The sequence below is a fragment of the Protopterus annectens genome, chromosome 10.part0 (assembly GCF_019279795.1).
Source record: "Protopterus annectens isolate FY-2018-M chromosome 10.part0, PAN1.0, whole genome shotgun sequence".
NCBI classification, from domain to species: Eukaryota; Metazoa; Chordata; order Ceratodontiformes; family Protopteridae; genus Protopterus; species Protopterus annectens.
Genome location: NC_056744.1, coordinates 1,268,892,420 through 1,268,915,794, shown reverse-complemented (window position 1 = coordinate 1,268,915,794; position 23,375 = coordinate 1,268,892,420).

The window sequence follows — 23,375 nt, the reverse complement described above, 5'->3', positions numbered from 1 at the left end:
ACTGAACCTGTCAGCTAGGATGTTGGCAATGTCTGTGGGTTCTGTGTATTTTTTGTCATTTTGGACTAATTCTGAGCTTATCTGGGAATTCCGACCCAGGTTACTAACATAACTAAAGAAAGCCTTGTGATTATCCTTAGTGTCCTGTGCAATTTTTCTCTCGAAGCTGGCCTTAGACGATTTTATGAGTGCCTGTAGTTTTTTGCTAATACTGATCAGAGATGCATTCCCTTTTTGGGATTTTGCTCTATCATGTAGTAGCTTCCTCCTTCTATAGTTTGTTTATGGCTGGGGTCCACCAGACAGGACGTCTGCCTTTGGTGGATTGGGTCTTGGTTTTATTTGGGATTGCATGATCCATGCATTCCTGAAGGTGTCATAGAAGCGTTTATAAAGGATTCCCGTTTTTTTTGAGGTGTGAAATTTGCTTTAGAGAAGTTTTTCACTGTGGTTTTCTGGGCAGGGGGTGGGGTCGGGATGTGAATATCCAGTGAGATTAGTTTATGGTCTGATCTTACCAGTGAGGGATACACTTCTGGTCTGGAGCATAGAGTCCCCATGTTGGTGATGATCAGGTCCAATATGTTTTCCCCTCTTGTGGGAATGGTAACAAGTTGTTCCATAGCATTTGAGTTTATAAATTCTAGGAACCTTTGGGCTAGGGTGTTGGAGCTAGAGTAATGCTCCCAGTCTATGTTTGGGTAGTTGAAGTCGCCCAATATAATGGTGTTTGGAGAGACCTTCATATTTTCCAGTGTTCTCAGGAAGGCTGAGTGGGGTTCCTGGGTTTGGGAGGGTAGTCTGTAGCAGGCTATAAACTGGAAGGCAGTTTTACCCACTGTTAGTTGCACATGGATAGTGTCTGATGCTTCGTGCTGTGCCACCAACCTGGAGGTGTGGGTATCTTTGACGAATATTAATACTCCCCCTCCTTTTGTGGTTCAGTCCAAGTTTTGGGGCCGAAAAGCATGGTATGAGGTATAACCTGGTAGTGCTGGGGTGCTCTCAGGAGCCTTGAACCAGGTTTCTGTTACTGCACAGATATCGATGTTCTCCATGCTAAGGAGAGTTTCGAGTGCATGCATCTTGAGGTTTAGACTTCTGGCGTTGAGTAGCATTACTCTTAGTTTCTTATCCCTTGTGATACCTATGGAGGTGGGTTTGTCTTTTGAGCCTTGCCTAAAAAAGGCACTATGGGGGTTGCAAGAGCCTTTGCCAATATCCGAAAGCTCAGGGGTGACAGGTGCAAGCCGTCCCTAGCAAAGCATCGTGGCTTGTCGAGCATGTCATCCCAGGCTGACAGGCATTGGATCCCCTTTGAATGACACCAATACTTAAGCCAATTGTTGAAATTGATCATCTTGTCTTCATATTGTGGCATCATTCTTGGTGAGGGTAAGATGCTACTCAAGGTCTAGGTCATACCGGCCTGTGCTACATGCTCAGAGAGCTCCTATATGTCTCTTTTCATGTAGTCCAGGGAGGTACGTCTCAGGTCATTCACACCATTATAAAATGATTTCTGATTTGAGGCAGCTGTTGTCACTTCTAAATAGCTGTTTTTATATGAAAGGATTAATTTTTTTCATGATGTTGATGTTTTGTGAGGAAACTGGTGATCTGTGTGACTGCTCTCATTGTGGAGATTCATGACATGCATTAATAAGGCAGCCTGAGTGATGTTTTTTTTTTTTGCTTTCTGTAAACCCTAAAAGCTTCAAGATTTGATTTCCCACTGAAATTTATTTTTTCCTCACTATTGACAACCTCTGCTGTGCATGAGCCTATTTAAATACTTTTTAACAAGTTTATGAAGCTGCAGCTTGAGAAAACAACAGTTATGACATCACTTGACCCTTTGAACTTGTTAAATGGCTGTATTTAGAATTCCTAACTCTTGAAGTTCTGTTATCCTTCACTTAGATAATTTAAATGGTAAACAATTAGTTCTGATAAAAGTGTTTAACTCCTTTGTAAATACCTATGTTCTTTAATAAATGTATACATTCTGCAGATTCAGTGACACTTTTTGTAACTAAATGACATCAAATGAACTAGGAGCTGCATTAGAAAACTCATTATGCATATTAATATCGGACTTATGTTATATAACTAAACCTTTAGTAACTAATCAGAGGGTTGTGTGGCTTTTTTTTTGTAATGTGTTTGATATATATATATATATATATATATATATATATATATATATAGTTACACTTGAAAACATCGAAATTCCAAAACATCGAATGTCATATGGTCGAGACCATATCATCGATATTTCAGAACATCGAAGCTTTCAAGTGAAACCAAAAAAAAAAACTTTTAAAACAAGTGTATGTAGGGGGGCAAGCCCCCCTGCACCCCCCACACACCCCCTACTTTAATATACCAACTCCTAGATCACACTACAGTGGGGTATAGGGAAATCTCCATTTTAGCACTATATGCAGAAGCGCTAAATAGGAGATTTCCAGTACCCTGTCTGAAGTGCCATCACAGAGATGGCACATTCACAGACACAGTGTGCAGGACACCTTGCTACCCTGCAGAAACACTAGCTTTTTCCTATTTTTACTTACCTTTTTCTTCCCCTTGATAACATCAAAGTTCTAAACACTCGATAATATGGTCTCGACCATATGAATTTCGATGGTTTAGAATTTCAATGTTTTCAAGGGGAACCATATGTGTGTGTGTGTGTGTGTGTGTGTGTGTGTGTGTGTGTGTGTGTATATATATATATATATATATATATATATATATATATATATATATATATATATATATATATATACATATATATATATATATATATATATATATATATATATATATATATATATATATATATATATATTTATTTATTTTTCTTCAACAGATTCTTACATGAAAAATGTTGGATGACTGACAAAATGGTTAAAACATCTGATATTTCTTGAAAAGTCTTGGAAATATTGACAATCTTCTTAACCTTCAGCTTCTAATGTTTATACATACTTTGATCTGATGTGTATTTCTGACATATCACAGAGATGGCACATTCACAAACACAATGTGCAGGGCACCTTGCTGCCCTGCAGAAACACTAGCTTTTTCCCATTTTTACTTACCTTTTTCTTCCCCTTGACAACATCGATGTTCTAAACACTCGATGATATGGTCTCGACCATATGAATTTTGATGGTTTAGAATTTCAATGTTTTTCAAGGACAACTATATATATATATATATATATATATATATATATTTTTTTTTTTTTTTTTTTTTCAACAGATCCTTACATGAAAAATGTTAGATGACTGACAAAATGGTTAAAACATCTGATGTTTCTTGAAAAGTCTTGGAAATATTGACAATCATCTTAACCTTCAGCTTCTAATGTTTATACATACTTTGATCTGATGTGTATTTCTGACATATCTACTTATCAGAGGTGCTATTATTATATGTGACATATTCATATAGCTTCAGTTATATTGGGCACTCATTTTAATGTATATTTCATGGACTCAGATTTCTTTTGTTGCTTTCATAATGCTTTTCTTTTTTGTTTTTATACTATATTCTAAGCAATCATGGATTATTTGTGTCTTCTGGTGTTGAAAAGGTGGCGGATGGATAGTTTAGTTTTTAACTAAACCAGAAACTTTATGTTTCATGTATGTGCTTGTAGATAGTTTTGGGTTTTTGAAAGTAGTGCTTAATACACATTATGCATCCATGATAAGCAAGTTTTCAGTAGATTTCAAGTCAACGTGGAGGAAAGTTCTTTCAGTAAGTAACAATATACACATTATAGTCAATGGCTTATAAATGTTTATCATTAAATTTTAATGGTTTGAACAACGATGTCAAAAGAGCTGGTTTGCTTAAATATATCAAAATGCATAAAGCCCAGATCATCTTTTTACAGGAAACTCATCTATTAAAAAAGACTTACAAAAATACTCATTTAATGGCTATACCATTCTGGCTGATTCATGTTTTAAGACTAAGAATAGGGGCACTCTTATTCTATAGAAAAATACTTATACTATGCCAAGAATTATAGATACAATTTCAGATAAAGATGGGATTCTAAGCATGGTTATTTTGGAAATAAATTGGAAGTATTGTACTTTGATTAATACATACTGGATACCAGGACTGAGTACTAAATATGTTGACAAATATCCGGACCTAATTACTTTAAATGCAAACGGGGAAATTATAGCAACAGGTGATTTTAACTGCCTATTATCAGGCAATGATACTTCTAAAAATGGTAAAATAAAACTAACATCTCAAACCAAGAAGTTAAATTACTTTACAAACCAGATGAGCCTTAAAGATATGCATGGTCTAAGAGAACATCATTCCTTATTCTATACTCACTACTCATATCAGTTTGGTACACAAACAAACATTGGTAAGGTCTTTGTATCAAATAATATATACTCAAAAATAAGTGACATATCTATAATGACTTGTTCACTTTCAGACCATAATACTATAAACTTCACATTAACTATGCATACAGATGATTTAAGATTTCTACAGAGAATTCCTGCTTACCTAAGTTAAAAGACTTTAGTGAATGGATAATGAAAGAAATAGACATGTTTATGGAAACAAATGATAATGGTGAAGTGACTGATACTATACTATGGGACACTATTAACGTTTATATATATGGTAGAATAAAATCTTGGTACCTTAAAAAAAGGAGAGAGTGGGACAAAGAACTTTTAGACTTACAAAATGGACGCAAAACCAAATAACAAAGTAGCACATAACAAAATTACTAAGTTAAATCAAAAATACTTAGAAGTACTGAATCATAAGGTAGCCATAAACCTGGAAAAATTAAAATTACAATCTTATGCTCTAAATCCTAATACCTACATAAAATAGCGTTAATATCCAATATCCAAAAAAATAAACAATCAAAATCTTATTAATGAGATTAAATATAAAAGTGATGGTTCAGTTAAGAGTGCATCTAACTTAATGGGCATATTAGAAGTGTTCAAAAACTACTATAAAGATATAAATAATAACACACCACTAACTGAGACAGATAATGTAATAAATACTTTTATTCAAGAAAATATAATTACTAAGGTGTCAATGCAACAAAATAACATATTAAATAAACAAATAACACTAACAGAAGTGAAAGAGCAAATAAAAAAATTAAAATATAATAAAGCTCCAGGACTGAATGGAATAATTCCTGAACTATATAAGATTTTTCCTGAATATATAATAAAGAAAATGATGAGTGCCTTTACTATGGTTAAGCAAAAATGTATAACACCTCCATTGTGGAAATATTCAGCATTCTCCTTCATTTTAAAAGAAGGTAAGAACCCCAAATCTTGTGATTCATATAGACCAATTTCATTACTAAACACTGATTATAACATTTTCATGACAATATTAGCTAATAGGATAAAGAAAATGTTACCTAATCTAATACATAATGATCAAACAGGGTTCATTCTTCATAGAAAAGTGCAAGATATTGCTATCATTAATAGACATTGCATGCAAATACAAAAAAAAATAACTATTATCAGCCTAGACATAGAAAAGGCTTTTGATTCTATTAGTTGGTCTTATCTACAAAGAATTCTGATTGGTTTTGAATTCTCCTCAGATTTTGTCAACTTATTAATGAAAATTTATAGTGGGGCACAAGCTTATGTGAAATTTGGATCATGTCTATCCTCACCACTAGAAATCATCAAGAGAACTAGACAAGGTTGTCCTTTGTCACCATTAGTGTTTACTCTTTCAATGGAACCTTCTGTTACATATATCAGAAACAAGCAAAATATAAAAGGTTTTCGAGTTAATAAGGACTATTGTCCTAAGATACAATTATTTGCTGATGATATGTTGTTAACGTTGGGTGATATTGATGTTTCTTTGCATGATGTTATAAATACCTTAAGTAAGTTTGAAAGAATTTCAGGGCTTAAATTTAATCATAATAAATCCAAAAACATTGCGATTTAACAAAAAGATCAACAAAAACCTAAGATAGAATAGCCTGTTTATTTGGGAGAATGATGTATTAGAATATTTGGGTGTCAGTATAAAGAGTACATGGAAAGAGTCTGTTAAACTAAACTACAATAATTTAATAACCACCATTAGTGAACTAATCAAAAGATGGACTAAATGTTCTTCACAATGGAGGATAGGCTCTCCTTCATTTAAATGGTAATTTTACCTAAAATTTTGTTTTATATACAGTCATTGATACTACTGCCTCCCAAAAACTTATTTAAAAAGTTAGATTCCATGCTACTTAAATTGTTATGGTTCCCCTTAAAACCTAGGATTGCATATAAATGGCACATTAGAGCTTGGTACAGTAATGAGATAGCGTTCTCTACCTTAGATCTTTATTCCAAATCAGTTATAATTAATGTAATATTACGTTGGATTTCACCTACCTATATATCTGGCTGGAAAAAATACATGAAATTCATACAACTGATGTCAGAACTATAGAAAATCAATTTAAGGAACAATACAGAATAAGTAGAGTTCATTGGCTTTTACATGAATTTTATTTATTTAATAAGAAGTTTGATCACTTTTCTTATGGCATTAATCAAATATTTAATAACTGTAAAAATATAATTGATTGTAATTACATAATTAAACAATTCCTATTTCTTATTTTCCCTATAGCATACTCCCCTGATTGCCTAGATTCTTTCAACATCAATGTGATGCAAAAATTAAAGGAAAATGCTTTGATATTCTGGCATCAGTTTATTGAAAATAAGAGTATTAAACCACTAAACTCTCTTCTATGTAGTTTTGATAATAATCAAGACAGTTGGTCCTTTATATAGTCATTATGGCAGTTTATAGAAAACAAAATGAGAGTATCGATCAACCTAGAGACTGAATCTATACCTAGTTTGATTCAACTTTTATTAGGTGTCTTGAAAAGACAGATAATCAAAAATTAAGTATCTCACCTATGTATAAGATACTAAGAGAAGACACTCTAAAGTTTGACTCAGATTTTTGGAATTACTATGCAAAAATTAATGGAGAACAAATATCTGATTAATCCAAAAAAAACTGTTATTGAAATCTATGTATGGTACCTCTTCTTCATTATACTGGAGATTGTATACATGGAAATTTATGAATAGGAGTTTCTATACTCCACATAAAATAAATCTTATGCTCAAAAACAGTAAAAGTAAATGTTGGAAATGTGATGAATTACTAGAGGCCAACTGGGTTCACATGTTCATTGAATGCAGAAATGTTCAATACTGTAAAGACTTTAGATATTTTGTAAAGGTTTTATGGTCTGATAACTGTCATATTTCTAAATCACTAATCCTATTCAATGTTCCTATAGCTAATGTAATACCTAAATCTCAGATTCAGTTACTCTGGTCAATTCTTGCAATTGCCAGAAAAGCTATTACTTTGAACTGCAAAAGTAAACAAGATTTGATGTTTAAAGAATTTATTAATTTAGCAAAGCTTGTTTGTAAAAAAAAACTACAAATCATTTGTTTTAGAACTCATAGCATTACTCATAAAAAATAGCATGGCAAAAATCGGAAAACCTTTTGAACAAATACTGATAACTTCTCATGGATAAAATTATTTATTACTACTATTATTTTACATTTGCTTACTGGGAAAGTCCGACTGGACATATGTCCTTTTTCAGCGGAGGCCCGGGGAGAAAAGTTCCTGATGAAACAGTGCATTACAGACAAGAAACAAAGATCTGTACAACTACGATAAAATTTATAATGAGTTTTAGAGATGCTTAACAGAAAAATTCTGATCAGTTAGATAAATGTACTTTATACAGTTCCATAAAGACTAAGGTCCTAACAATGAAGGATAATCATAGCATTTTACTTTCTTTTAATTCTAGGATAGTACAAGCTTGAGAGTTGTGATAAGAAGTAAAGTAGAAGTGAAGTAGTAGTCGAATTGGAGAGGAGCATCTGGAGATGGAGAGTTAGTTATCAGCCAGGGGTTGTGCATGGGAAGATCCATTTGCTAAATAGATAGTTTTTTAGAGATGGCTTAAATATTGTTAGAGATGATGTGAAGGTAAGATTAGATGGTGGGCAATCCAGAGTTTACCTATATAGCTTGAGTAAAGGGACTTAGCTGCTTGATTTTTGGCTATATGAGTTTGTACTTGGATTTTGTTGGAGGATCGGAGGGATCTCGTAGTAGCATAGGTTTGTAGAAGAGTTTGTAGGGAGGGTATTTTATCAGACTCTGAGAGGATTTTGTGGGCCATAGAAAGTTGTATATAGTGTAGGAGTTGTGGAATTTATAACCAATTGAGTTGCCTGAGTGCAAGGCAGTGATGTGTTTTAGCTGAAGAATTAGTGGCGAATCTTGCTACTTAATTATAGCAGATATCGTAGTAGCATAAGTTTGTAGAAGAGTTTGTAGGGAGGGTATTTTATCAGGCTCTGAGAGGATTTTGTGGGCCATAGAAAGTTGTATATAGTGTAGGAGTTTTGAAAATTCTAACCAATTGAGTTGCTTGAGTGCAAGGCAGTGATGTGTTATAGCTGAAGAATTAGTGGCGAATCTTGCTACTTAATTGTAGCAGATATCCAGTTTTTGCAATTCAGATTTCTTGAGGTTAGTAAGAATGGGTGCTGCATATAGTAGAGTAGATGAGTTTGGGCAATGGCTATTCTAGCATTATTTGTGAAAAAGTGTTTGTTCCTATGTAAGGTACTAAGTTTTTTTTCTGTACCTTTCTAACTGTCTGAGATATGTGCATATCAAATCTGAGTTTATGGTCAATTTCAATTCCTAATAGTTTTGTGTGCTGAGAGGGTGTTACGCAGGCTTTTCTATGGGAGGTAATGTGGAAAGTGTTAGGGGAGGGTGGAGTTTTGTTAGATGAGAATATTAATAGTTTGTTTTTTGGGGGGATTTAAGATTAAGTTAGCATTAGTTAGCCAGGTCTCTATTTCCTGAAAGGCTTTCTGGATAAGTGATTGCAGTTCTAGTAGGGAGGGTGGAGAACATATCACAGTCAAGTCATCTGCATATTGGATGAGAGATGTATGAGTGGTTGCAAGGTGAAGATTGTTAGTATATATAGAGAATAGGAGTGGGACTAGAATGGAGCCTTGGGGGACTCCAAGTTCAACTGGTAATAAGGGTGAAAGGGTCTGTTGCCATGAGACAGCTTGTTGACACACTGTGAGGTAATCTTTGAACCATGCAATGGTGGAATTACACAAATGGAGGTCTGAGAGGGTGCTGAGAAGGTGGGTATGGGAGACCATATCAAATGCTTTTGTCAGGTTTAAGAAGATGGAAGATGCAAAGTGATTATTGCTCCTTGTTTATTATGGATTAATGTAAATATTGTAAATAGTTTTATTATCTTACTGTATTTGTTATATGTACATTTGCTTATGTTTATAATGAAAACAAAATAAAAATGTTTTGGAAAAAAAAGGAGTCATTTCCTACCTTTAGTACTTGAGCATCCAATTGTAGTCGTATCATTTTTTAGTATTTTTGAGTTATCAGCCAGTCCTGATAGCGTTTAATAAAAATAACCTGATGAAATAATTCAGACAAAAAGGTAGACAGGTCAGTAGATAAAATTAAAAAGTCATCTGTGGATAATTTCTAGTTGCAAAACATAACGCATTTAACATTTATAATGCATATGAATTATAGTGCCCCAAAGTGTCATTGCTAATATAAAGAATAAAGTAAAAAAAATGGATATGATGTTCATCCATTCCCCATCACTGAGGCTCTCTGAAAATGAGATATTCTCAGTTTTCTTGACCACACATTCTGAAAAGTTGAACATAAATAAAATCTCACAGAAGATAGGGTCACTGAACTCTTTTTAAATATTTTCTTTGTATTCAAGAACATGGCACCTACTGATTCTTGTTTGGCCTTTGCTCACAGTCTTACATTCAATAAGGACCTTTGAAGGCTCTCACTACATCTCTCCCTCAAGAATCCCCGACATTGCATGTTTAAGTATCCTGGCAGCCCATGGTCTTGCATAAATCTTAACATCAGCTGATAAAGGATCTAAATGACCTGCGACTGCTGGTGCTCTCCACAGTATTTCTTTGATTTTGGAATCACTATGATTAAGGTATCTTAACTCAGTATAGAGCTACCTCTAAGATGGATTAAGTATTTCATGAATGATGTGGTTAGTTTTTTAAAAACAATACTAATAAAATACTGGGAATTGAAAGAAGTAGGAGGAGGAGTATAGAAACAAAAAGAACAATAAAAGGAACGCATAGTCTGGTAATAGTTTGTGGCTATTATTATTATTTTTTTTCTGTGGTGAATCATGTATGGCTGTGAGATACCAAAGCAAGGGGCAGGTCATCTCACTGAATGTAGTTTTGGTGAACACAAACAAATCAAAGGTAGTTTTCCAAAATCACTTTAGTTGACAGTGGAAACTGCCTTTTTATTCACTGTTGTGAGACCGCGGAATTGTTATATAAAATTTGTCGTTCCCCCACATGATTTTTTTTGCATTAGCTGAAACTCGTGTCAATGAAACAATATCAATCTAGCAAAGAAATAAGGGCAAACAGGGTGTGGAGTGCATAGTCACAAGCATGGATTCATGGGATTCATGGAATGTTGATACCTTTTTTCCCACTGTAGGATATTTCCTAGCCCTTATTCAGACTAATGTGGGCATTGTTGTAGACCATATAGAATAAGGGAGACTGGTGTGGTTGCTAGAGTTCACAGGAGAAGTTTTTATAATAATAACAGGAAAAGAGGGAGTAAACTACTCAGTGTTTTATTAGATACATAATTGAGGTCATTATCTCAGTTGTCATGGGCAAATATAAAATAGGCCTTGATACAGTATGCCAAGAAATGTTCCCTCTAAAACTGCATATTTTCTGTATGCTGTATGGGGGGGGTGTAATGCATGATGTGGAGGTATTAAAGGCTGATGACACCAGTAAAATATTTACAATAAAATAAAAATACTGTTCACCCAAGGGTAACTTGGGTATTAGCTATGCTTTTATTCACAGTGATGTGCTTCATTTTGTCATTGTTCATCGGTAGTTGCAAAGCATGCAGTCCAGAAGACCATTACAGAGCCTAGCCCAAATTCACAGTTCCCCCAATGCACTGTTTGCTCAATGCCAGCCAGTAGGCAAATGAAGGTGGGAAGTAACTCATTGCCAAGTCAGAACTTTAGTCCTGTGTGCAAACTGGACTGTTAATGTATAAAGCTGTTATGCTTTATACAAACTGAACTGCCCGTATGAAATACACTGGCATGCTTAAATATAACTACAGTTCCCAGATCATTTGGGGCATTAATTAGCAAGTTGTAAGGCAGAAATGCTTGAAACTTGTTTGTTCATACATGTTTGATTAAAACCCTGACTTTGCCCTGCTTATCTGACCACGACTTATTATGATTGACAGTGTTAATCACTCAATAGGTAACACTCTCACCTTTGGTACTAGAAGATCAGAAGACTGTGGGATCTATTCCCACATCAGATGACTGGAATAATTTCCCATTACTGATTCTACAGTGCAACACTAAGGGGTACTGCACTCCAGCATTTGCCATGCTTCAGACGAGGTGTTAAATTGAGGCGCCACTTGCCCGTACCAATAGTAGTTGAGGTACATATGAAAAATCCCATGACATTTACAAAAAAAGAGTAGTAAAATTTACCCAGGAGGCCTGGCCAAATTTCCCCTAATCAGTATAAATACTACTTTGGATCTCACCAGAAAAGAAGCTGCTAGCCTAGTGGGACAGTGGGACAACCTGGTCAACAAAAGGTAATTAATTAATTAAATGGAATAAATTGTAGTGATAGTTTTCTGCTCCCAGATAAAAAGTATATTCTGAAAATGTGATTTCTTAGACATGTAGTGAGATAGCATTCAGTTTTAACTGCGTGGTCTTTGAGTTTAATTAACCTCAGAGTGAGAATAATAAAGTATAGTGGTCCTGGGGACACACAGTAATACTGGGGGACTTGCTTCACTGCAAAAATGCTTTGCTTCTTTTGTGAAGGTCACTGCTGAACAAAGCTACTTTTTCTTTAAGTAAATGTTTTAGGTATGCTGTGTACTCAAGTAGCTAGTTTTGGAAGTTATGACAAGCAGTCATGCTTGGATTAGTTTATTTCATTTCTGAAAAATAGTAGTGAACCTTTCTTACTCACTCCATTTTTCATGTAAGGGTTTTCAAATCCAAAGTGTGCAACATAGTATGTTCACACATTTAATATTTATTAGGCACATGAGTGGGCATAGTATTTTACTATTATTCATATCTTAGTTTAACAAGCTACTGACCCTTAATCTCCCACTCAGGAATTAAGTTGTTTTTGTTTTACACAGGAAACACTAATGTGGTGATCATTAGTGCTGGATAGTTCAGTCTGAGATCTGAGAAAATAACGTTGGTTGTTGTTGTTGTTATTATTATATAGCTGCCTAAAATACTGTGTACCAAGCATGTGATGCTACAAGATTATCAATTGGAAGGTCATGTCAGTGTAACACAGCTTAACAGGGAATGCTGAGTGCTTTAATTTGACAGTGTTTCTAGAATAATATCCTAAGGGCACTTGGTAACTGGAAGAGTATGTCAGTGAAGTCAGAAACCAACCAACAACACTCAAGTCTGTGTAACCAGTCAACAGCACAGAAATATATCAGTGAAGTCAGATACCAACCAACAACACTCAAGACTGTGTCTCCAGTCAACAGCACAGGAATATATCAGTGAAGTCAGAAACCAACCAACAACACTCAAGTCTGTGTAACCAGTCAACAGCACAGGAATATATCAGTGAAGTCAGAAACCAACCAACAACACTCAAGTCTGTGTAACCAGTCAACAGCACAGGAGTATATCAGTGAAGTCAGAAACCAACCAACAACACTCAAGTGCGTGTAACCAGTCAGCAGCACAGGAGTATATCAGTGAAGTCTTTCACAGAATGTGAATGGAGTGACATTAGTACATGGGGACAAGGTTTACTAGCAACATCTGTCCTCTCACCATCTAATTCAGCTACTGCATCATGGAGAAACCCCGTACACTGTCTCAAACACCGTGGAGCATTACAGAGGCTGGCTGATAACACAATAGCTAGGATTACCTGATGTTAATAGTTGTTGTACCTGTTCTGTCAGGACATACAGGCTAGAAAGGAGCTGTGCATTACTGCTACCCCTGGTAAGATTAAAGGAAGATGCTAGGCATTGTAGGGATGGGTAAGGTGCACTTGTTGTATATCTATGGAGGGATGTTAACACGCAGAACAGTGCCATGCTGGGCACTGCCAGATGGTGTGGAACATGTACAAAGGAAGCAAACTTCGTGTGCAGACTGGAAATGCTTTCAGTTTAATTCTGCTGACATATTTGCTAAAATGACCAATCTCAGTCATGAATAACAAACACCCACCATGTCTGCATTTCACAGTATATAGCCTATCTAAAAAGCTTCAAACAGGAAATTTACCTTGAATCACTTCAATAGAATCAATTTAAATCAAGAGAATGTCCATTCTTACTAAGCATTGCTCTTTGTTGAATATCCTTTACTTGTTTCTGAAATAATAGCTAAACAATAGCATAAGCAGATGAGAGATTGTGAAATATCTTGCAACCATAATAGCATTGGGGTGGTGTAAGAAGGTACTGATGATGTCCAACACATACCATAGGAAAGAGGAATGAACAAAAGACATGACAGAGATTTACAGTTACTTCATTTGGTCATTCAAAACATATAAAATATATAAAAATTCTTCAAATAATTGAAGGAAGACCTTTCTCTAATAACTTACCAAATATCAACACCCTACTCAGTGATGCATGCCATGTCTGAACCTACCATTGCTTTACAATTTTTCAACACAAAATGACCATAATTAATTCAAGATTCTCAATATCCCCGTCCAAAAAGGAGACTTAGATCACAATGTTACCAATGGCTTTCAGTGGATATAAAAAACAAAATGAAAGCCAGAGATTCAGCCTGGAAACACTGGAAAAGGAACCCCAACAATACAGAGTTACACCATACTTTTCTGAGTTTAAGGGAAGGAACAAGAATTCAAAAGATACTGCAAAAACCGTATTCCTTGCACAGAAACAGGAAGCAAAATAGTCTACTCCCAATCAGTTTGGAAAATAAATTAAATACTTAACAGGAATGTCAAATAACTCTTCAGTTACCAAAAATGAATCAATAACATCAAATTACTTAATCTTTACCAGTGATTATGTTTACTTTTTGCAGTCCACCATAACCAACATAACTAAAGCCTTTATGTCAGTTTACTCCCTCCACCAATGAAGAACAAGAATCTTCATTCCCTGATCTATACCCTCAAGTCACTTATGCAGCAACCTATCATTGCTCTGAAGTTTCAGTAAAACAGAACAAGTCCCTCCTTCTCAGACTCAGTAATTCTGGATCTAAATCCACCAGTCTTGATCCCACCTTCCTATGAGCTGCAACTGAAATAATTGTTAAATCCCTTACTATATCTTTAACCTCTCACTCACCTCAAGCACTGTCCCTCCAGTATTCAAGCATGCATTTATAATCTCTCTGCCTAAATTCACTTCTCCAAATGGGCTTAAGGATTATAGACCTAATTCTATCTTCTGCTCTACTGCAAAAATACTTGAAAAACTTTAGTACAAGCTCATTAACAGTTATGATCTGTTAAGTGATGCATAGCATGGCTTTCACAATGCCTTCAGTACCTTTAATGCCCTTGTAATGGCTAACATTACCATTTATTGCAACCTAAATGAGGGATTTATTACTGCAGGTCTCCTTGTTTACATGACAATGGCTTTTGAAATGGTCAGCCATACCCTTATTCTCAACAAACTGAAAATACTCAACTTTAGAGATTATGCTATTTGCTGGTTTTGCAGCTACCTACATGGCAGAACCTTCCAAGTCCATAACAATGACTCATCCTGTACTGCTGGTAAACTTAATACATGTGTACCATAAAGGTCTTTCCTAGGAACTCTTATCTTCTTTCTCTTTGTTAATTATCTCACCCTAGAATTATCAAATCTGAAATTAATGATGTGTGCAGTGGATATGCTGAACTGCAAACCAAGTTTCAGCACAATTTCACTCGGTTATGTACTTGGTCCACTGCTAAAAAACTACTAATTAACCCTAATAAAATCGATGTTATGCTCCTTGCCTCAGCCAAAACATTACCCACTATTCTCTTAACATTTCTAAATGGGAACAGAATACCTAATGTCATTCAGCAGAGGTATCCAGGTGTAATACTCGATCGATCCTGCCCTTTCCTTTACCACATATACAGTTTTTGTAACTAATAAAGTCCTTGCTTAAAATTATATTATAAAGCTCAGTCACCTCCTTTCACCCACTGCACACAGGGTCTTGAATATGGTTTTCCCTTTCTTGTTATGCATTCAGTCTACAATACTCAGAGAATACAGGCTGCGATGAATAAAATCTAAAGATTCACTCTGCTAACAGAGCCCCCAGATGCAATATTGCAATTTGCTAAAAATTCCAAATAGCTTTAGGTGCCTCACAGGCCACTTTTCTTCTATGTAGTCTAATTTACAAGGTGCTAAAACACGGTCAGTGTCCCATTTTAATAGTGAAAGTACAACCCTTAGATATTCAGAAGTACACAGAAAAACAATTTCACTGCAGTACATCCCTCTGTACCCATTATCTGGAACCACCTGCATACAGACATCAGAAGTGTAGAAACCATTAAAAGTTTCAAAGATGCAGCTCTTTACTGTAGCTACCTGCAACTGCTACGGTAGCAATAATTAGGCAACTTAACTCCCCATATCACGAACAATTGAATTGATTAATTAAACTTTTCTCATCATCTTAATATATCAAGTTATATGCAGATAATTCACATGCATATAGGGTTTATGTATTATATTACACTGCAGCTTATGCACATCTTAGCTTCCATTTTGTATATATTTTTTCTGAATGCACTCTGACTGGATCTTTTAATCTTACACCACATTCAGCCTTAACATTATGTTCTGAATTTTGCTATGTACTTATTTTGTATATAGTATTGTTGATTGAAAGACCATGATGTATTTTCTGATCTTTGAGCTTAGACCATGCCTAAAAAGGGTCAATAGACCAGTCCACTTATCCTGTGAACAAACAGTAAATAAATAAATACATGCCAACATGAGTACAGACAGAGGGACTGAGAGAAATAAAGGGCTATACCAGAATAAAGATGCCTTGTACTGTTAAAACGGATGTGACTGAAAGAGGACAGCTAAGTGTAAACAGATTTCCAAAAGTAAAAAATGCTTTATAGTAGCAGGCCTCATCCAAAGAGGTGCATAAAACCAAAAGGAGGGGAGAAGGAAGCTTGCTTAAAATATATACAAAGAATATTAAAATAAAGATGGAAAATCCAGTCATTCATTTTCTGATGAAAAAATGTTCAAGTCTGATAAAACTGCTTCTTATGCTAACATTGATGCTTGCGTCATACTTAGCTTTCAACCTTATTGTCAGTTTAATTAAATCAAGCAGTATAGCAGTTGTTCTAATTGGTAAGTCACACAATATGTTTGCTTAACACGCTGGAGTGTTTCAAGGCTATCAAAGCTCATTACTTCTGCAGCTTTTATTGGATGAACTGGAGAAGGTTACATTTTATATTTAGTACAGCACATTTTTGATAATGTAGTTGCCACTTTGTCTTTTCTTTTCCATCACAGGAAGTCTACAGAAAGTGACACATTTTAATTATATACACGTGATTATTTTGTTTACTATTTGGATACTTGCAGAGTGTACCAGAACTGTAATTTCTAGATATCCTTTTTAAAGTAGCAGACTAAGACCTTGGAAAGCAATGAAAACATACTAAAGCAAACTACAAATTCTGTTTGTATGCTAAAGATAAGGGAGAAATAGGACAATGTATTAAAAAGTGCAAAGCATGCCAGGGGTGATATCACTTTCAGTTAATATAGAAGCAAACTCATGTCATAATCTATACAGTAAATAGCAGTAAGGAATGCACCAGTGATATCACTTTACTTCACGTTAAGTTTTGAAACATACACCAGTTTGCTGTTACCATTTAACACATTCAGAGTAAGTAAAAAACACTACAAAGAAAAGCAAGTATTTGTCAGCGCTGATTTCTGACTTGCAGAGAACTGAAGCAGAGCACAAGAGATAGAGTGAAAGACAGGCAGATAGGTAAGAGAGAGAGAGAGAGAGAGAGTGTGTGTGTGTGTGTGTGTGTGTGTGTGTGTGTGTGTGTGTGTGTGTGTGTGTGTGTGTGTGTGCATGTGAGAGAGAGAGAGAGAGAGAGGGAAGAACAATGCTAATTTCCTGGAGGAGCATTTCCAAACTTATAAATGTAAAGCATTCAAAGTAAGGCACGGCTGAATCAACCTTTTTTCACAGTGAACAGTACTTGGCTTTCTTACTGCAGTATTTCATGAATCATAAAACGTCTGTAAGAAGTCATTAAACAGCAAATAATGTGTGAAAATGAATACCCATCTATATGTCAGCCAATTTATTCTGATTATGTTCAATAAAGAGATACCACTTAAATCAGGCATACCAAAATAATCAGAAAAATTTCTAGTCATTAGTCCAAAATCTACTAAATCAAGACCAAACTCAACAACCAATTCCTTCCACAGAAGATACTTCATCAAAAGTCAATATTATCTTTAGCAATTACTTCATTTTATATTGTAGCTTCACTTATCAAAAACAACCCCATCATCAAACTAACTCCCGCCAACAAAACCCCATGGAAGATCACTTCTTACGTAAACCTGCCTTTACCCCACAATAAGAAAATGCCCCCTAAAACTAAAAACTACAGGCTCTGCTGCCGACAACCTTCCTCCTGAATTTCTAAAGATTGCAGCTAAGGATCTATCATATCCAATATTTATGTCAGTAAACAGATCCATTCTATAATCTCATGTCCTAGACATTTGTAAGAAAGCATACATATTTCCTCTTCATAAAGGAATACCCTCTGCTGACTAGTCCATCTTCATTCCAGTTACCATCCTGTCCCCATTATCTAAAATATTAGAAATGTGTATCCATTCCCAATTACTACAGTACCGTACCATAAACAGTCTTCTGTGTATCCATTCCCAATTACTGCAGTAACTTACCATAAACAGTCTTCTGTGTATCCATTCTCAAGTACAGCAGTACCTTACCATAAAGAGTCTTCTGTCCCACACACAGTATGGGTTACCTCCCAAATATAGCACTGCTGCTGCCATACCTCACTTTGCAGATACCATTAATAAAAACAGAAATACTGGAATCCTAGTATCATCCTTGTTCCTAGACCTGTCCAAAGCATTCAACACTGTCACCATAGACTATTACTAAAACTCTCCTCCTTGGGTCTCTCCATTTCTTTCATCTCATGGTTTAAAAGCTACCTAACAGATTCCAAGCAGTCAAATGGCAGCAAGAATACTCATCATTCCTACCCATCACTGTAGGATTGACACAAGGTTCCATACATGGACCCCTCCTGGTTAACATATTTGTAAATGATCTATACACTGCTTCCAAGAATGCCACTCTTGTACAATTTGACGATGATTCTACACTCATTCAAGAAATTACTCAAGCATCTTTTACATCCATAGAATTCTGGCCAGACAACTCACATCTCCTACTTAACCCAAAAAATAAAACAACTATTTCTGACCCCTAAAAAATTCTCCCAGATGAAAACTCTTGTCAAAATCACTTCATTAAATAACACAATGATTGAATAAGTCCCTAACACCAAATTCTTGAGAGTCACCGTTGATGACAATTAAATTTGACCTACACTTTCCAAACTGTTATATATTAAAAAAAAGCAAAAGCTAGGTTTCTTATATAGAATAAAATCCTACCTAAGAGACAGAACCAGTGAAACATTAGCTAAAGCCTATTTCCTATCTACCCTACTTTATCCCTCCCCACTCTGCAAATCAACACTTTAGAACTCATTACTGTACTGCTCTTAAACAACCAAACCAGACTGTACTCCTACATCATCTCAACTATATCACCTGCTACTAGCTCATACTCTAAAATACTATGCTGATAAGTCTCTGGCACTAAAAGGCATGCTTCAACATTACCACTTTACCAAACCTCTTCACTCTAGAGACAACATCCTTGTCTCTGTCACTAAAGCCCAACTGTCACCTTATTCTCAGACTGTGTAATGCCCTCCCACATGCTTTCAGACTTGTAGAAAACCAACAACCATTCAAAACATATCTAAAAACATCTATCAACATCCTGGCTCTATAGCTGTACATCTCCAGGGCAAGTACAAAAACCTTGCTTTCTTCCTCCTCTACTCCCCTCCCTCTGTTCTCCTCTACTCTTTTACAAACTATCAGTCTGTCTTCACCCACCCCACCCTCTACCTATGCCTCCATTAACTCTTTTACCAACCATTTCATTTGCATCTCAAAATTAAATCACACTTTGTAAATAACTCAGTATTCTGTACTGTGACATCTTTTCTATTGCATTATTTGTTTAACTATCTTTGTATAGAGTACAGTTAGTATAAGAAGCCTTACTTCTGTATATATAGTTATGATCACATCTATTTTGACACTGTAGAATTTATTTTAAGTGCATTCTGCTAGACAGAGTTGATATTATATAACTTAAAACATTTGATTGTACTTCACGTACTGGAGCTTTTCTCCCCGATCTCTGTTGGTCTTCTCCAATTAACAAAAGTAAAATAAAATAATAAAACTAAATAAATAGGTATTTCCCCACTGAAAGTAACATGAGAAGTTAAAGCTTGATTTTTAACATGAATAATGCATCTTGAAAGTGTATTTATTTCTGGTCATCTTTTGCTTAAAGGTCAAAAATTGCATTATTTTGTTTCCAAACATCTTTATTAAATGTACACATATGACAAAGGCAATTTTATATTTATATAAATGAAAAACATACAAAATGCTATCAGTTTAGTTGCAAACAGTTTACATCACAGACACCAGTGAAACAACTGTAGTTGTAAACATTATACATCACTTATAAACCATCCAGTCATTGTCAGTTAAGCATTATACACCTCATTCAAATCCTCCTTGTTAAACCTTTTTCCTGCTCTGCATATATTGTTCCCTCAAGTTCCATTCTTCCTATGTTCTTTGCTCTTTCCTTTTTCTAAAGATACCAATTCTAGCTGTTTTCTCTCTCTTACTATATTCACTAAATATGTATTATATACTATAGTAAAGTTGGTCTAGACTTTGATTTCCATTTTCTAGTAAGTGTTTTTGGCAGCCACCAAAATTAGACTCAGCAAGGCTTTACTATGTCTACGCAATTCCAATTCTGTAGTATAACTCAAAAAAATCATCTCCTCAGTCAGTCCAATCTGCTCCCCCAGCATCTCCAATAGAGCAGCCTGAAGGGAATCCCAAAAGTCTGACAGTAGTTGTTAATGATGACTAGATGCCTTGCTGTCTTCCAAGCCAAGTTTGAAACCTATTAATTTCTTCCAAATGTTCCTTAAACATTATCATCATTTTTTGCATTATCTGTCTGTCTCTCATACTGTTATGGCTTGGAATGGATGTGATAAGGCTTCACCTTTTTATATTTCTATCTCAACAAGCTGCTAAGACATTTCAAAAGCACAGATATTAATGAAGTAGCTACAGGAAGGTATGGAAAGTTAACCCCGCATGTTGGGGTCCAAGCTTCTCTCCCTAATAAAGTTTATTACAGGAAATGAGGTTAAAAAATACAAGAGGTGAATAAAATTAAGACTTCAGATTACCTGACTGTGTTTGCAGACCACAAGGTGAGCACGGAAGGAAAGAGGTAACCATTCTCTTTCATAAGATGGTTACTGCTCATACTGAATTGACTATCACCTGTGGCAATAGTATGTGGCTCATATAGAAAGGGTCAATTTGGGACTACAAAATAGTTTTGGCAAATATCTATGCTTCTAATACTAGCTGCCCTACCTTTTATGATGCATTTTTGGCAACCTGGCATAAATATGAATTCTCTGAATATCACCAGGTAATAGGTGGGAATTTTAAACTCACACTGGAACCCTGTTTGTACAGGATTTTTGAAGGAAGGAAATATCATTTGAGGTCCCAGCATGTAGTGTGCAGAGATTTACTAAATGAAGGATGAGTTGACATTTGGAGATTTTCACATGTAGAAGAGATTGTGCATAGTTTTTCAAGACAAGAGGCCATGCAGGGGAGTTGGCTAGATTTTTTCCAAGCTGAGGTTTTAATTTTCACTTGATTGTTAAGTGTTAAATAAAAAAAAGATATATATCAGGCCATGCTCCAGTTTCCATGGATCCTTTTCCATTGGTGAGGGCCAGGCTTCTAAAGGATGGAAGTGGTCGCAGTTTAGGACATAGGTCTCATATATTAGGATAGGGCTAATTCTGCATTTTGATCAAATCTGATGGTGGAAGGGAATAAACAAACAATAAAAGCATGCTACACCTTGAAAAGGGATGCCTGTTACAGGAATCACAATCTGTTCTTCCAAAATCAGGTCACAGGATATCAATCAGTTGAATGAGATCAAATTAATCTTTTAGTTGTATAAAAGGTTGGACACTAAGGAGGGAGAAAAGGACCTGTACCGATTGGCTATACAGAGGGACCAAGCTAGTAAAGATGTGCAGCAGGTAAAGGTGATAAAGGATAATGAGGGAAACAAGCAAGGAGAGTGTGTTGAGGAGATGGAAAGAGTACTTTGAGGGGCGGATGAATGAAGAGAATGAGAGGGAGAGTAGGTTGGATAATGTAGGGATAGTGAATCATGAAGTGCAATGGATTAGCAAGGAGGAAGTAAGGATAGCTATGAAGAGGATGAAGAACGGAAAGGCTGTTGGCCCAGATGACATACCTGTGGAAGCTTGGAGGTATTTAGGTGAAATGGCAGTGGAGTTTTTAACTAGATTGTTTAATAAAATCTTGGAAAGTGAGAGAAAGCCTGAGGAATGGAGAAAAAGTGTTTTGGTACCGATTTTTAAGAATAAGGGTGATGTGCAGAGCTGTAGTAACTACAGAGGGATTAAACTGATCAGTCACAGCATGAAGTTATGGGAAAGAGTAGTGGAAGCTAGGTTAAGAAGGGAGGTGATGATTAGTGATCAGCAGTATGGTTTCATGTCAGGAAAGAGCACTACAGATGCGATGTTTGCTTTGAGAGTGTTGATGGAGAAGTACAGAGAAGGTCAGAAGGAGTTGCATTGTGTCTTTGTGGATTTAGAGAAAGCATATGACAGGGTGCCTAGAGAGGAGTTGTGGTATTGTATGAAGAAGTCAGGAGTGGCAGAGAAGTATGTAAGAGTGGTACAGGATATGTACAAGGGTAGTGTGACAGCAGTGAGATCTGCAGTGGGAGTGACAGATGCGTTTAAGGTGGAGGTGGGATTACATCAAGGATCAGCTCTGAGCCCTTTCTTATTTGTCATGGTGATGGACAGGTTGACAGATGAGATGAGACAGGAGTACCCGTGGACTATGATGTTTGCAGATGACATTGTGATCTGTAGTGAGAGTAGGGAACAGGTGGAGGAGACCCTGGAGAGGTGGAGATATGCTCTAGAGAGAAGAGGAATGAAGGTCAGCAGGACTAAGAATATATGTGTGTGAATGAGAGGGAGGATAGAGGAATGGTGAGGATGCAGGGAGTAGAGGTGGTGAAGGTGGATGAGTTTAAATACTTGGGATCAACAGTTTAGAATAATGGTGAGTGTGGAAGAGAGGTGAAGAAGAGAGTACAGGCAGGATGTAATGGGTGGAGAAGAATGTCAGGAGTGATTTGTGACAGACGAGTACCAGTAAGAGTGAAAGGGAAGGTCTACAAGAGGCTAGTGAGACCAGCTATGTTTATGGGTTGGAGACAGTGGCATTGACAAAAAGGCAGGAGTCAGAGCTTGACGTGGCAGAGTTGAAGATGTTAAGATTTGCACTGGGTGTGGCGAGGATGGACAGGATTAGGAATAAGTATATTAGAGGGTCAGCCCAGGTTGGAAGGTTTGGAGACAAAGCCAGAGAGGTAAGATTACGTTGGTTTGGACATGTGCTGAGGAGGGATGCAGAGTATATTGGGAAAAAGATGCTAAGGATGAAGCTGCCAGGTAACAGGAAAAGAGGAAGGCCTAAGATAAGGTTTATGGATATTGTGAGAGAGGACATGCAGGTGGTTGGTGTGACAGAGCAAGATGCACAGGACAGGAAGAAATGGAAACAGATGATCCGCTGTGGCAACCCCT